Here is a 17,003-nt window from a genome sequence, read left to right as displayed (position 1 = left end):
GTCCACAATAGCCAAACTATGGAAAGATCCCAGATGTCCATTGACAAATGAATGGATAAAGAAGATGTGGTCAATGGAATATTACTCAGCCATCCAAAGGAATGAAATCTTGCCATTTGCAATGACATGGATGGAACTAAAGTGTATTATGCCAAGTGAAATAAGTCAATCAGAGAAAGACACTTATCATATGGTCTCACTTATATGTGGAATTTAAGAAACAATACAGAGGATCATAGGATAAGAGAGGGAAAAATAAAACAAGATGAAATCAAAGAGGAAGACAAACTATAAGAGACTCTTAACCATAGGAAACAAACTGAGGGTCGCTGGAGGGGAGGGGGTAGGGAATGGGGTAACTGGGTGATGGGGGTTAAGAAGGCCACATGATGTAATGAGCACTGGATATTATATAATACTGATGAATCAATGACCTCTACATCTGAAACTAATAATACATTATATGTTAATTAATTGAATTTAAATTAAAAAAAATTAAAAAATAAGCAAAAAACCATCATATGGAATAAATTATACTGACACAAAGGTTTGTATTCTTCTTAATGTAGCCAGATTCATTTAAGCAAAGGCCAAAAGCATCTTTATATTAAAACCATGTAGATGGGTGTGGTATTTTGAAATGAAAAAAAGAAAAATAAATTTAAAAAAAGGAGTGACAAAACAGATGGAGGGGTTATCATTATCATAGGTGTTAGAGAAATGGAAGAGTCGAGGGGGTGAGTAATGAGATGGGAATAGATAGAGCAAACTATCCATATTCCAGTGATTTTTATCTCCTTAACCCCGATAAACTCTGGGATCTCTTTTTAAGTTCCGTGAAACAGGTCTTTTCTATTTATAATATTTTCTATTTATAAACTAATTTCTTATTTATAATCTTTTCTGTTTATAAACTAATACTCGAGAGTGATAGGGCTACTTCTGCAGAGGCTATGAACAACAAAAACTGATGCAAAATTTATTCAATTCTTGTTAGAAAATTAAGTTAGTCTTACAGAAGAATGACAATTGATTCTAGATTAATTTAAGGCTTTATACAACTCCAATATATCTTTAGAAAGTACTTAAGGAAATGATTTATTATATTGGTTGATGACTGGTATTGATTAAAGAAATTAAATCTTTGACAATTCACATATTTTGTCAAGAAAAGCAAGCTCTTTCTAATTACGTGTATATAAATTTAAAAAATTCATGTGAAAAGCTAGGAAGCTTCAAGACCATTCATAAATACATAAATTCATTTATTTATTTAACAAAAAAATAAACATATCTACCATATGTCAGGTATTACTTTAGTCTCTAGGAAAGGGGCAACATTTTGAAGAGAAAAAAAATAATTTCACTATTGTTTTTATTTCTAAAAGTGTTATATAGAGATATATAATTTACATGTTAATATGATGCACTCAGTCAATATATGTTCACCAGAAGTGGCATTGTTGAATCATATGATGATTCTATTTTTTACTTATTTGAGGAATCACCATACTGTTTTCTGTAGTGGCTGTGCCATTTTATATTCTAACCAACAGTGCATAAGAGCTCCAATTTCTCCATATTCTAACAAACACTTACTATCTTGTTTGTTTTATTTATTTACTTAATAGTAGCCATCTTAATGGGTGTGAGATAGTATCTTATTGTTGCTTTGATTTCCATTTCCCTAATGATTAGTGATGCTGAACATCTTTTCATGTGTTTATTGGCCATTTGTATATTTTCTTTAGAGAAATATCTATTCAAGTCCTTTGCCCATTTTTCAATAAGGTTGTTTGTTTTATATTTATTTGTTCTATAGCTTTAATGTGGTGCTGGCTACATGCCTCCATACATCTATAAAAATTCATTAAACTTCACACTTAATTATGGCGAAATTTACTGTATGAAAATTATAGTCCACTAAACTATATTATACAAGATAATTATTATATAAACATATTTCAAAAACAATATAGGGATGCCTGGGTGGCTCAGTCGGTTGAGCGTCTGCCTTTGGCTTGGGTCGTGATCCCGGGGTCCTGGGATCAAGTCCTGCACCAGGCTGCATGCTCAGCGGGAAGCCTGCTTCTCCCTCTGCTTGTGCTCACTTGCTCTCTCTCTCTCTCTCTCTCTCTGACAAATAAATAAATAAAAAATAAAAAATAAAAAACAATATAAAATAAATAAAAGGGTAATTTTACTACTGAAGAGATATGAATGGCAAATTAGCATGTGAAAACACCTCAAATTATCCATCTTTAGAGAAATCAAGATTCAAACCACAGTGCAATACCGGTACATACCCTTGAGTGATAAAATTTAAATGAGTAACAATACAAAGTACAGAGAAGCTATGAAGCAACTACAACTCTTATGCATATGGAGGCAAAATGGCATAGCCACTTTGGGGTGCATGGATGGTTAAGCGTCTGACTTCGGCTCTGGTCATGATCCCAGGGTCCTGGGATCCAGTCCCACATCTGCCTCCCTGCTCAGCAGGGAGTCTGCTTCTCCCTCTCTACCGCTCCCCCCCTGCTCATGCTCTTTCTTGCTCTTCTCTCTCTTAAATAAATAAGTAAATAAATAAATAAGTAGACAAATAAATAAATAAATAAATAAATAAATAAATAAATAAATAAATAAATAAAATCTTTAAGAAAATGATATAGCCACTTTGAAACATAGTTTGGATGTTTCATACAAAGTTAAACCTTCATTTCCCATTAGCCCCAGCCATCCCACTCATAGATATTTACCAGAAAGAATAAAAATATTTGGTCATACGAAGACCTATACAAGAATGTTTATAGCAGCTTCGTTTATAAAAGTGAATACAGGATCAACCCAAATATTCATCAACTGGCGAATAAATAAATACATTGTGAATATCTATATGATGAAATTTTATTCAGCAATAAAATCAAGTGAAATATAGATATATGCAAAAGCATTAATGAATCTCAAAAAATATGCTAAATGAAATAAGTGTAAATGCTGTATGATTCCTTTTAAATGATGTTCATTTATATCCAAAATTATGCAAACACTTCAGATAAGTGGGTGTCAGAACCTTAGTGTAAGATTACCAGGGTTAAAGGAGAAGTTGTGAAATAAGTATAAAGTTCTTTATTTTGACAATGGTGGTGGTGATTATATGATTATGTCCCTTATCAAAAATCAGTGAACAGTATAGATACAGACTATTCAATTTATACCTCAATAAACCTGACTCTAAAAATATATACTACACAACACACAAACAAATGATATGCCAGACAGTGGTAAGTGTTCCACAGAAAAATGAGATAGATGAATTCTGTGGGTGTGTTTGTGTTTTCATTTGTCATGGAAAGTATGTTGGCAAGTTAAAATATTATGAATTAGAAATTCATCTGAGAATATAATTAGTAATATTATAGATATTGGTTATTATGCCTATTAGAGGAATAGGTAGAAGGCTCTACTGAGGCAGAAGGGTCAGCAAAGATGCCCACGTGATTGGTGCAGAATGAGAAAGGTAGGAAAATGACAGTACAGAGATAAGGAGCTAGGTTACCTAAGATTCCAAGGTAATTTTAAGATTTTGGCTTTTCTCTGAATGAAGTAAAAGGCTATCAATAGATGGAAGGGGTAGCTCTATGAAAAGATTACTGTTTTAAAAAGACTCTTCTGGCTATAGTTTAAGGATTAGGCTGGAGGGAGCAAAGGGCAGGAAAAGGAAAATCCTTTAGGAAAACATTGCCTTAATTAAAGCAAGTGGGACTTGATTATGAAGGAACGGATCATGATGATTTTCTGTTAAAGTAGTGGGATTCTTGATTTTTTTTTTTTTGACATAACACTGAGAATTTACTGTGGGGTTGATTGTGAGGCATGTGAAAACAAAGACTCATGGTAATTTCAATTTTCTGGATATAAGGAACATGTAAAAGGGTAAGGGAGATTACTGAAGAAGTAGATTGGAATTGTATTAAAGGATAGAATGTGATTTTGACAGTTCAAATTAGAAATATGTATCAGGCTTCCAAGAGGAGACTTTAAGTAGGTGATTGGAAATTTTGATCTGGGTTTGAAAAAGAATTAGGACAAATAAATTTAGGAATGTCCAATGTCAATTATTAGTGAACAGATTTGATCACTTAAAAGATGAGTAATAGAAAAATCCAAAGACTGAACCCTGGGATTTGTCAATATTTCTACTCTTTTTTTGTCCCACTTTTTAAAATGGGATGTTTATTGTGACAATCAGTAATTCACCTGCAGTTGTAAGAGAAATAATAGATCCCATGCACAACTCACCCAATTTCTCCAATGGTAACATTTTGCAAAGCTGTATTATATCACAACAAGGATATTGACATTGATACTATCTACTGATCTTATTCATATTCCTCTAGTTATATTTGTACTCAGGTGTGTGTTTGTCTTTCTGGGTTTCATTTTAAAATGTTACTATTTTATAATTTTAAATATAAGTACAACTTTGAGCCTTTTGCCCAATGTCTCCCCATTATCCCCACATCCCCACACCTGGTGACCACCATTTTACTCTGGTTCTATGCATTCAACTTTCAGATTCTGCATATAAGTGATGTCATGCAGTTTTTTCCTTTCTGTGTCTGACTTTTTTCACTTATCATAATGTCTTAAAGTTCATCGATGTTGTTACAAATAGCAGGATCTTTCTTTTATTTTTAAGTCTGAGTAATATTCCATTATAGGTATTTATAGGATAATTTATCCATTGTCCATCAGCAGTTCGTGTCCATATCTTGGCTATTGGAAATATTGCTGCAATGAACATGGGAGCACAGATATATCTTTGAAGTACTGATTTCATGTCCTGAACAGGGATTGCTGGATCACATAGTAGTTCTATTATTAGTTTTCTGAGGATCTTCCATACTGTTTTCCACAGTGGCTGTACCAGTTTACATTCCAACCAAGAGTGCAAAGGGTTCTCTTTTCTCCACATCCTCACCAAGACTTGTCACCTTTCATCTTTATAATCATCCCAACAGGTGTGAAGTGATAATTGGTTTTGATTTTCATTTCTCTGATGATTAGTGATGTTGAATGCCTTCTTATACACCTGTTAGCCATTTGTATGTCTTCTCTAGAAAAAGTGTCTGTGCAGGTCCTTTGCCCATTTTTAAATTAGATTGGTTTTTTTTGCTGTTAAATAGTATAAGTTCCTTATGTATTTTGTATATTAACCCCTTATGAGATATATGGTTTGCAAATAGTAATATTTCTACTCTTAATGTGAAAATATGCCTGTAAAGATTCAACAAAATAATACAAAAAAATAAATTTAGTAAAAAACAAAACTAAACAGAAACAAAGAAATTTCGATTGTTATTTTTAGGAGGGAAATATGAGATGATGGTTAAAATTTACAGCACTATCAATTTAAATACTTATATGAAGAAAATAATGTTATTCAAAATAAAAGAACTGATATGATACTCTATTTGTAAAAAATATTTAAGTCAAAGAGCAAGATATTTATAAAATAAGCTACAATATAATAAATGTAGAAATTCTTACCAAAGGAATTTTTTTTAATTTGTCATTTTATTGATGTTTGATTTTCCCTTGTGGTAAAACATAAGCCAATTTTCATGTAATAAATCTTGGAAAGAATGAAAAAATGCCAAAGTAATGACCTTATAAACTGGAACTTTTTAAATTTGAGAGATGATATGAGGTAAATCCCTTTGGAAAGAAATCTTAAACCAAAGGTTATGAAAAGGATTATTTGAGATAGAAATAGATCCAAGACTCAATTTAGACAGCAAGAAAACATAGAAGGTACAATTACTTTTCCCATAGTACAACCTTGAGGAAATGTATTTTTGTAGTTTTTAATGTATGCTTCTAAGTTTTAATAGTATTTGTGCTTCATTTATATGTAGGGAGAAATATTTAATTTTCTTCTTAATAAAGAGAAAATATTATAATTTTTATAAACATTTTAGGATTTGTAATAAAAGTTCAATTTGAGATGGTATAAAGTTTACAGTTTTAAAATGAAGCAGAATTGTTGGAATACAATTATTAAAATGAAATTTATGATGACTACCTAATCAAAAAAAATAATGCATTTACATAATTTTACATGTAAATGTATATATGCTTTAAATAAAACTACAAGTATTTTAAATGAATCTTACTTATTAAATTAACATGCCTGAAAAATTTTTATTTTAAAATGTTAAATTGGGGGACACCTGGGTAGCTCAGTTAGTTGAGTATCTGCCTTCAGCTCAGGTCATGATCCCAGGGTGCTGGGATCGAGCCCCTCATCGGGCTCCTTGCTCAGCAGCGAGTCCGCTTTTCCCTCTCCCTCTGCTCCTCTCTCTGTTTGTGTTTTCTCTCTTTCTTTCTCTCAAATAAATAAATAAAATCTTAAAAAATATATTAAATTGGATTTCCACTCTGGTATTGACATACTAAGACCCTTCTGAATGATTATCCTGTATAAAATTATTGTAAACAATGAACACAATAAATAAAACTAACTGCCTGGAGGCACTGGAAAGTGAACAGATCAAGTCCTGTGTTGGGCTCTGTCCTCAGTGGGGAGTCTGCTTGAGAGTCTCTTCCTCTGCCCCACCCGCTCTTGCATGTGGGGGTGTGCACGTGCTCTCTCTAATAAATAAATAAATCTTAAAAAAATAAAAACACCAAAGACAGTAATAAGAGATGAAGAAGGGCACTATATCATAATAAAGGGGTCTCTCCAACAAGAAGATCTAACAATTGCAAATAATTCTGCTCCCAAATTGGGAGCAGGAAAATATATAAATCAATTAATAACAAACTTGAAGAAACTCAGTTTTATAACACAATAATAGTAGAGGACTTGAACACCCCACTCACAGCAATGGACAAATCATCAACAAGGAAACAGGCTTTGAATGACACATTGGAACAGATGGACTTCACAGATATATTCAGAACATTTCATCCTAAAGCAGCAAAATATACATTCTTTTTGAGTGCACATGGAATATTGTCTAGAATATATCACATACTGGGTCACAAATCAGGCCTCAAACAGTACAAAAAGATTGAGAGCATATGATGCATGCTCTCACACAATGCTATAAAACTTGAAGTCAACCACAAGAAAAAATTTGGAAAGACCACAAATACATGGAGGTTAAAGAACATCCTACTTAAGAATGAATGGGTTAACCAGGAAATTAAAGAAGAAATTACAAAAATAATGGAAGCAAATGAAAATGAAAACACAGTGGGGCATCTGGGTGGCTCATATGGTAAAGCGTCTGCCTTCAGCTCAGGTCATGATCCCAGGGTCCTGGGATAGAGCCCCACATCAGCCTCCTGGCTCAGCGTGGAGCCCGCTTCTCCCTCTCCCTCTGCCTCTCTCCCTGCTCATGCTCTCTCTCTCTCTCTCTCTCTCTCTCTGTATCTCTGTGTCTGAAATGAATAAATAAAATCTTTAAAAAAAAAAGAAAATGAAAATACAATAGTACAAAACATTTGGGGTGAAGCAAAAGTGGTCATAAGACAGAACTATATAGCAATACTATATACCTTTTGTCAAGAAGCAAGAAAAATCTTGAATACACAACCTAACATAACACCCAAAGGAGCTGGATAAAGAATAGCAAATAATGTCTAAAACCAGCAGGAGAAGAGAAATAATAAAGATTAGAGGAGAAATAAATGATATAGGAATTAAAAAAACAGTAGAAAAAATCAACAAAACTAGGAGCTGATTCTTTGAAAGAATTAACAAAATTGATAAAACCCTAGCCAGACTTATCAAAAGGAAAAAAAAAAAGACCCAAATAAATAAAACCACAAACAAAAGAGGAGAGATCACAACCAACACCACAAAAATATAAATAATTGTATGAAAATATTATGAGCAACTATATGCCAAAAAAATAGGTAATCTGGAAGAAATGGATAAATTCCTAGAAGCAAATAAACTACCAAAACTGAAACAGGAAGAATTAGAAAATTTGAACAGACCCATAACCAGCAAAGAAATTGAATCAGTAATCAAAAATCTCCCAATAAGCAAGAGTCTAAGGTCTGATGGCTTCCCAGGGGAATTTTACCAAACATTTAAAAAGTTAATACCTATCCTTCTTCAAAACTGTTCCAAAAAATAGAAAGAGAAGGAACAATTCCAAACTCATTCTGTGAGGCCACATTACCTTGATTCTAAAAGCAAAGACCCCACTAAAAAGGAGAATTACAGGTCAATATCCCTGATTAACATGGATGCAAAAATTCTCAAAAGATAATAGCAAATCAAATTCAACAGTATATTAAAATAATTCTTCACCACCATCAAGTGGGATTTATTCCTGGGCTTCAAGAGTGGTTCAATATCTACAAATCAAATGTGATACACCACATTAATAAAAGAAAAGAACCATATGATCCTCTCCATAGATGTAGAAAAAGCACTTGACAAAGTAAAACATTCTTTCTTCATAAAAACCCTCAAGAAACTAGGGATACAAGGAATATACCTCAACATCATGATGGCCATATATGAAAAACCCACAACTAATATCATCCTCAGTGGGGAAAAACTGAGAGCTCTTCCCCTAAGGTCAGGAACATAACAAGGACATCCACTCTCACCGCTGGTGGTCAACATAGTACTGGATGTTCTAGCCTCAGCAATCAGACAACAGAAAGAAATAAAAGGCATCTAAATTGGCAAGGAAGAAATCAAACTTTCACTATTTGCAGACAACATGATACTCTGTAGAAAATCCAAAAGACTCCACCAAAAATTGCTAGAAGTGATACATGAATTCAGCAAAGTCACAGGATATAAAATGAACACAAATAATTCTGCTGCATTTCTATACACCAATAATGAAGCAGCAGAAAGAGGTCAAGGAATTGATCCCATTTACAATTACACCAAAAACCATAAGATACCTAGGAATAAATCTAACCAAAGAGGTAAAATATCTGTACTCTGAAAATTATAGAACACTTCCAAAAGAAATCAAAGAAGGCACAAAGAAATGGAAAAACATTCTGTGCTCATGGATTGGAAGAACAAATATTGTTAAAATATCTACACTACCCAAAGCAATCTACACATTCAATGCAATCCCAATCAAAATAACACCAGCAATTTTTTCACAGAGCTAAAACAAACAATCCTAAAATTTTTATGGAACCAGAGGAGACCACAAATAGCTAAAGGAATATTGAAAAAGAAAAGCAAAGAGGAAGGCATCACAATCTAGACTTTAAGCTCTATTATAAAACTGTAGTCATCAAGACGTATGGTACCAGCACAAAAACAGACACATAGATCAATGGAACAGAATAGAGAACCCAGAAATGGACCCACAACTATATGGTCAACTAATCTTTGACAAAGCAAGAAAGGATATCCAATGGAAAAAAGTGTTCTCAACAAATGATGTTGGGAAAACTAGACAGCTACATGCAAAAGAATGAAACTGGACCACTTTCTTACACCATCCACAAAAATAAATTCAAAATGGAAAAAAGACCTAAATGTGAGACAGGAATCCATCAGAATCCTAGAGGAGAACACAGGCAGCAAGCTATTTGACCTCAGCTCTATCAACTTCTTACTAGCCACATCTCCAGAGGTAAGGGAAACAAAAACAAAAATTAACTATTGGGACCTCATCAAGATAAAAAGCTTTTGCACAGCAAAGGAAACAATCAACAAAAGTAAAAGCCAACCAACAGAATGGGAGAAGATATTTGAAAATGACTGTCAGATAAAGGGCTAGTATCCAGAATCTATAAAGCACTCATCAAACTCAACACTCAAAAAAGAAATAATCCAGTTAAGAAATGGGCAGAAGACATGAACAGACATTTTTCTAAAGAAGACATCCAAATGGCTAACAGACAAATGAAAAGGTGGTCAACATCATTCAACTTCAGGGAAATACCAATCAAAATCACAATGAGATACCACCTCACACCTCTCAGAATGGCTATAATTAACATCTCAGGAAACAACAGGTGGTGGCAAGGATGTGGAAAAAGGGGAATCTTTTTGCACTGTTGGTGGGGATGTAACCTGGTGAAGCCACTCTGGAGAACAGTATGGAGGTTCCTCAAAAAGTTAAAAATAGAACTGCCCCATGATACAGCAATTGCATTATTAAGTATTTATCCAAAAGGTATGAAAGTGCTGATTTGATTTTATTTTTTTAAGGTTTTATTTATTTATTTGAGAGAGAGAATGAGAGACAGAGAGCACAAGAGGGAAGAGGGTCAGAGGGAGAAGCAGACTCCCTGCTGAGCAGGGAGCCCAATGTGGGACTCGATCCCGGGACTCCAGGATCATGACCTGAGCTGAAGGCAGCCGCTTAACCAACTGAGCTACCCAGGCGCCCAGAAAGTGCTGATTTTAAAGGGCACATGCACCCCAATGTTTATAGCAGCACTATCAACAATAGCCAAACTATGGAAAGAGCCCAAATGTCCATTGATTGATGAATACATAAAGGAGGGCTGGTATATACATACAATGGAATATTACTCAACCATCAAAAAGAATGAAATCTTGCCATTTGCAACTATGTTGATGGAACTAGACTGTATTATGCAGAGCAAAATAAGTCAGTCAGAGAAAGACAAATATCATATGATTTCACTCAGATGTGGAATTTAAGAAACAAAGCATTAATGTAGAGGAAGGGAAGGAAAAATAAGATAAAAACAGAGAAAGAGGCAAACCATAAGAGATAAGAGACTCTTAACCACAGAGAACAAACTGAGGGTTGCTGGAGGGGAGATCAGTGGGGGGATGGGCTAAATGTGTGATGGGCATTAAGGAGGGCACTCGTTGGGATGAGCACTGGGTGTTATATGTAAGTGATGAATCACTAAATTCTACTCTTGAAATCAATATTACACTATATGTTAAGTAACTAGTACTTAAATAAAAACACGGAATAAAAAAATTCTAAAATTTTGATATTAAAATATATATCATATAGAATTTGAAAACACTGAGCCCTCTAATCACGTTTATCCTAAATTTTTTAATAACATGGCATACTTAGTGATTAGTGACTTCTTTGATATTTTAGAGCATTAATATATAGTAATTATCCTTATTTTGATAAAAATATATGTTAAAACTTCAACATTTTATACTAAATAAGTTTTTAGGTATGATTTAAAATAAATAACTACATTGGACTGTATTAACCAGGAGAGAATATACATTCTTTTGAAGGACTAGATATTAGTTCAGAAGTCTAAATAATATAATTTTTATCCAGTTTTTTATATAGAATATATTGTTTATGAGATAATTTAATATCCTTGATGTACAATAAGTATCAAAATAGTCATTTTCCCCAAAAAGTTTATTTCCACATTTTATTCTGCATACAAACCCATTTGTACATTTTCTCCTACAAAGTTATTTTACATGTTACTGTTGTTTCATAAATGAAATCCTGTTACATGTGTGTCATATTTTGAAATGAACCATTATTGAAAAAACACATTATTTATGTAAGAGTAAATTAAAATTTATTTCTAGGTGAAACTGAGGCCTTTTAAATACATAATAATTAACAGGGAATAAACAATTTACTAGGTAATATATTTCAAATTTACATATCATTTATTCCTAACAGATTGGTATGACATAGACTCTTTTTCAACTAGCCCACAGGTTGTACACTGCCAATATAGGATGACAGATATGTCATATTTCCTGGTCAAAAAATGTATTATTATTAATCCTGTTTTAATAAATGTGAAAATGTTTAAGCAAGCCATGCTTTTCCCATTTATCTATAGGCTATTGACTAGTGATTACCTTTCATATATTCTGATTCAAATATTTCTTACATCTGCCTCTACTTTAGGCAATTTTATATACTACCCACACACTAGAAAGTAAATTCCATAATCACAGTGATAAATTTGTTAATAATTAAAACCCCAGAACGTAATATGGCCACTAACCCAGAGCAGACACTATGAATATCTGTTAAGATTATCTAGGGGTGCCTAGATAATCAGATAATCAGATAATCACAGCTGGTTAAGTGTCCAACTGTTGATCTCAGCCCAGGTCTTGATCTCAACGTCATGAGTTCAAGCCCTGCCGTGGGCTCCATCCTGGTTAAAAAGAAAATCAAAAAACTATCTAGTACCATAACTATATAGATAATCTCCATCTGTATTAAAAGTTTAAAAATATGTGTTTTCCAATTCCTTGCTAATATTCTACAAAGATGCCATTACTTCTGTTACTTTATATTATAATAAAAATCATTTTATTTTTCTAAAGGAAGTGGCTAACAGCTGATTCCTTTATAGTAACAATAGCATCATTAGAAATTGCTGAGAATTCTCTTCAAAGTTGATAGAGAAATTTTCATTTTCTTATTTAATCAACAGCTCTGTAAGAAAAAGTATAAAAATAGTGTTTAAAAACATAAGTCTCTAAAAGCAGGATAATTTTGATTCAAATGCATTTCTACCATTCATTAGCTGTGTGACGTTTGTATAATACTTCAACTCAACACTTCAGGTACTCCAACTGTAAGAAGGAAATGATGGTTGTATATACCTCAGAGGCTTAATGTGAGTATTAAATAAGGCATTTATATATAACACTTAACATAATATCTAGCAAACAGTAAATGTCAATAAATATGAACAAAGCAGTATGAAGATCATTTTATTTATTTTTGTTGTATTGTATTGTATTGTATTGTACTTTATTTTATTTTTAGAGAGAGAGAATCCCACATTCATTGCAGAGCCCAATATGGGGATAGATCTTATGACCCTGAATCATGACCTGAGCCAAAATCAAGAGTCAGATGCTCAACTGACGGAGCTACCCAGGTGCCCCTCAGACAGTATAAATGACTCTTCCAAAATAATACAGTAGGTGTTAGATCACATAATTGAATTAAATTATGAAATTCAAGATGACACAAAGAAATGGAAAGACATTTTATGCTTATAGGTTAGAAGAACAAATACTGTCAAAATGTCTATATTACCCAAAGCAATCTATAGATCTAATGCAATCCCTAACAAAGAACCAACAGCATTTTTCAGAGAACTAACTAGAACAAAAAAATCCTAAAATTTATATGGAATCACAAAAGACCCTGAACTGCCAAAGCAATTTTGAAAAAGAAAAGCAAACCTGGAGGTATCACAATTCCAAACTTTAAGTTATATTATAAAGCTGTAGCAACCAAAACAGTATGGTACTGGCACAAAAACAGACTCACAGATCAATGGAACACAATAGAAAACCCAGAAATAAACCCACATTTATATGGTTAATTAATCTTTTTTTTAACGATTTTATTTATTTATTTGACAGAGAGTGAGAGAGCACAAGCAGGGGGAACAGCAGAGGCAGAGGGAGAAGCAGGCTCCCCACTGAGCAAGGAGTTTGATGCAGGAGTCAATCTCAGGACCCTGGGATCATGGCCTGAGCCAAAGGCAGATGCTTAACCTACTGAGCCACCCAGGCACCCTATATGGTCAATTAATCTTCAACGAAGTAGGGAAGAATATCCAGTGGGAAAAAGTCTCTTCAACAAATTTTCTTGGGAAAACTGGATAGCTACATGCAAAGAATGAAACTAGACCACTTTCTTAACACCATACACAAAAATAAACTCAAAATGGATTATATTTAAACCTAGATCTAGACCTAAAATCCTAGAAGAGAGCACAGGCAGTAGTATCTCTGACATCAGCCATAGCAACATTTTTCCAGATATGTCTCCAGAGGCAAAAGAAATAAAAGTAAAAATAAACAATTGGGACTACATTAGAAAAAAAAGCTTCTGCACAGCAAAGGAAATAACCAACAAAACTAAAAGACAAGTTATGGAATGGGAGAAGATATTTGCAAATGACAAATCTGATAAAGAGCTAGTATTCAGAATATATAAAGAATTTATATAACTCAACATCCCAAAAAACAAAGAATCCAATTAAAAAATGGGCAGAAGACATGAACAGGCATTTTTCCAAAGAAAACATCCAGGTGGCCACAGACATATAAGAAGATGCTCAACAATACTCATCAGGGAAATGCAAATCAAAACTAGGTGTCACCTCATACCTGTCAGAATGCCTAAAATAAAAAAAAGCAAGAAACAACAGATGCTGGCAAGGATGTGGAGAATAAGGAACCCTTGTGCACTGTTGGTGGGAATGTAAATTGGTGCAGCCACTGTGGAAAATGATACAGACATTCCTCAAAATGTTAAAACTACCCTGCAGTCCAGTGATCACACTACTGGGTATATACCCAAAAGATACAAAAGCACCAATTCAAAGGGATACATGCACCTCTGTTTATAACATTATTTACAACAGCCAAATTATGGAAACAACCCAAATGCCCATCAATAGATGAATGAATAAAAAAGTGGTTTTTAAATATAAATATATAAATATAAATATAAATAAATAAATAATGGGGTATTATTCAGCCATAAAATAGAATGAAATCTTGCCATTTGCGAGGACATGGATAGAGCTAGAGAGTATAATGCTAAGTGAAATAAGTCAGTCAGAGAAAGACAAACACCATATGATTTCACTCATATGTGGAATTTAAGAAACAAATGAGCAAAAAGAGAGAAAAAGAGAGTGAGATATAACAAAGCAGTGGCTTAATCTGTATGTCATATGACTCTATAGGCTAAAATAAGAGTAAATTTTCATCACCTTTCATGTTTTACTACACACAGTTTAGTCTCAGTCTCTAATATTTGTGTCTTTTCTTCAATTCGGTATCTTTGAAATCCCTTTCTTATTTAACTGAAGATTAATTACTGTGAAAACTTTTTTTATAGTTCAGGCTGGAGCATATCTCCATATCTAAGAACTCAGTTGCCATTAATTTGTTTATCTTTTTAGCACAAAACACTTTATGAACCCTTTTTAAGTAAACAAAGATCTTTCTAATTACAACAAATAGTGTTCAAACCTCTTGGGAATATGAAGCAAATAAAAAATCTTATTAAGGTCTGTGTTAGTGTTTCTTTTTCTTTTTTTTTTAAGGATTTTATTTATTTATTTGACAAGAGAGAGAGCACAGGCAAGGAGAGCGGCAGGCAGAGGGAGAGGGAGAAGCAGACTCCCCGCTGAGCAGGGAACCTGATGTGGGGCTCGATCCCAGGACCCTGAGATCATGACCTGAGCTGAAGGCAGATGCTTAACTGACTGAGCCACACAGGCGCCCCCCATGTGCAAGTGTTTCTTAACCTTTAATGTATTCCAGAATAAACTGGGAAGTTTTAAAATATCCATCCTCCAACCCAAAGATTCTGATTCAGTATGTCTAGAAGATGTCATAAGTAGCTCCCATCAGTTTAAACTCAAACCCATCAGTCTCTATATCCCTATACACAAACACAAAATTTTCCACCCCTGCCAATCACTCCTCCTCCATGCTAGAAATGACAGTAATTATATGTGTTCAATATATACACCAGCAGTAATTTATATCTTTTCATGATCTCTTCCCAGTTCTTGGCATTCTTTATTTTTTAAATTTTCCTTTTTAATTAACTTTTTTATTTAAATTCAATTAGTTAACATATAGTGTATCATTAATTTCAGATGTAGAGTTCAGTTATTCATCAGTTGTGTATAACACCCAGTGCTCATTACATCACATGCCCTCCTTAATGCCCATCACCCAGTTACCCCATCCCCCCACTGACCTTCCCTCCAGCAACCCTCAGTTTGTTAACTATGGGAAACAAACTGAGGTTTTTTTGTTTGTTTTTTTTAATCTTCTTATCTCTGCTTTGACCTTGTAGTGTAGACCAAGGATGAAAACCCATGCATAAGCAACAGAAGCTCTTACATGTACTTTCTCTTATTCTCTGTCCATTGAACCACATATATCCAGATGTATTTATCCATACTCATTATTGTGTTTAGCCTTGACACAAGAATTCTTATCAGTTATAGCAACTAGTTAATCAGAATATACATTATAATTAATACTCCCTAACTGTTCACAGATTTAAGGAAAAAAAAATGACTGATTTGGATAACTATTTGCAAAGAGAGTTTAATATCTCACACATTCCAAACAGAAGATAACTTTCATTGGGCTGAATATAAATAGGAGTGGAGACTGATAAACTACCAGGTTTTTCGTTTTTATGAAAATGGCATCATTGACAATAAAACATTGGAAACCATGTAACACCTATCAAACAATGATTTAATGCATTGTGGTACATTAAATGAACAAAAATGTAAGAAATGAATTAACTATTTTATCTCTCAAGTCTATTCTAATATAGTTACTATGATCTACTCTGACTCTATTGAAGAGATTATTCTAGATGGTAATGAGAAATCAATCATTTATTATATGAAAGCAGTATCATCCACAGAATAGACCTTATAAGACAGAAAAGAATCTCTTACTATTATCATTGATGTTCACAAGACTCACATCTATAATCATGGTCATTCTTAAAATATATGTACATATTTTTTAATTTTCTAATGGTGGCTATGACCATAAAAAATTATAGCATATACCACATGGATATCTTTTGTTCAGTATTTATAACAGTCCTCTTGACAACTTTGGAAGAGCATTATCATATCCTAAAACCAAGGGCCATCTGCTACTGCAGATGCCAAGTTATGGTCTATTGGCAGTTTTGATGGTAGCAGAACTGAGTTATTTCATTAGGGGCAATGAAAAATGCATACATTTGGTTCCTCCAAATATAATTCAAGTACATGTCTTCTGTCAGAAAGGTTTATAATACAGATGGGCTAGGGTGACAAGGCCACATTCATCAGATGTGGGGTATGTAAGAATAGAAAACTCCTACCTGCAGGGCTAGAGCTAAGAGTTGTCTGAAGACAACAGGGTGCAAGAGAACAAATATGCTCCATACTCCCTGGTCCAATCTCCTGTTAGTCCCCCAAGCTCTGGACTCAGACTAACTTTCTGACCC

Source organism: Zalophus californianus, chromosome 6 (genome assembly GCF_009762305.2).
Source record: "Zalophus californianus isolate mZalCal1 chromosome 6, mZalCal1.pri.v2, whole genome shotgun sequence".
NCBI lineage: Eukaryota > Metazoa > Chordata > Mammalia > Carnivora > Otariidae > Zalophus > Zalophus californianus.
The sequence above is the reverse complement of the archived record's forward strand: the minus strand, read 5'-3'. Positions refer to the sequence as shown.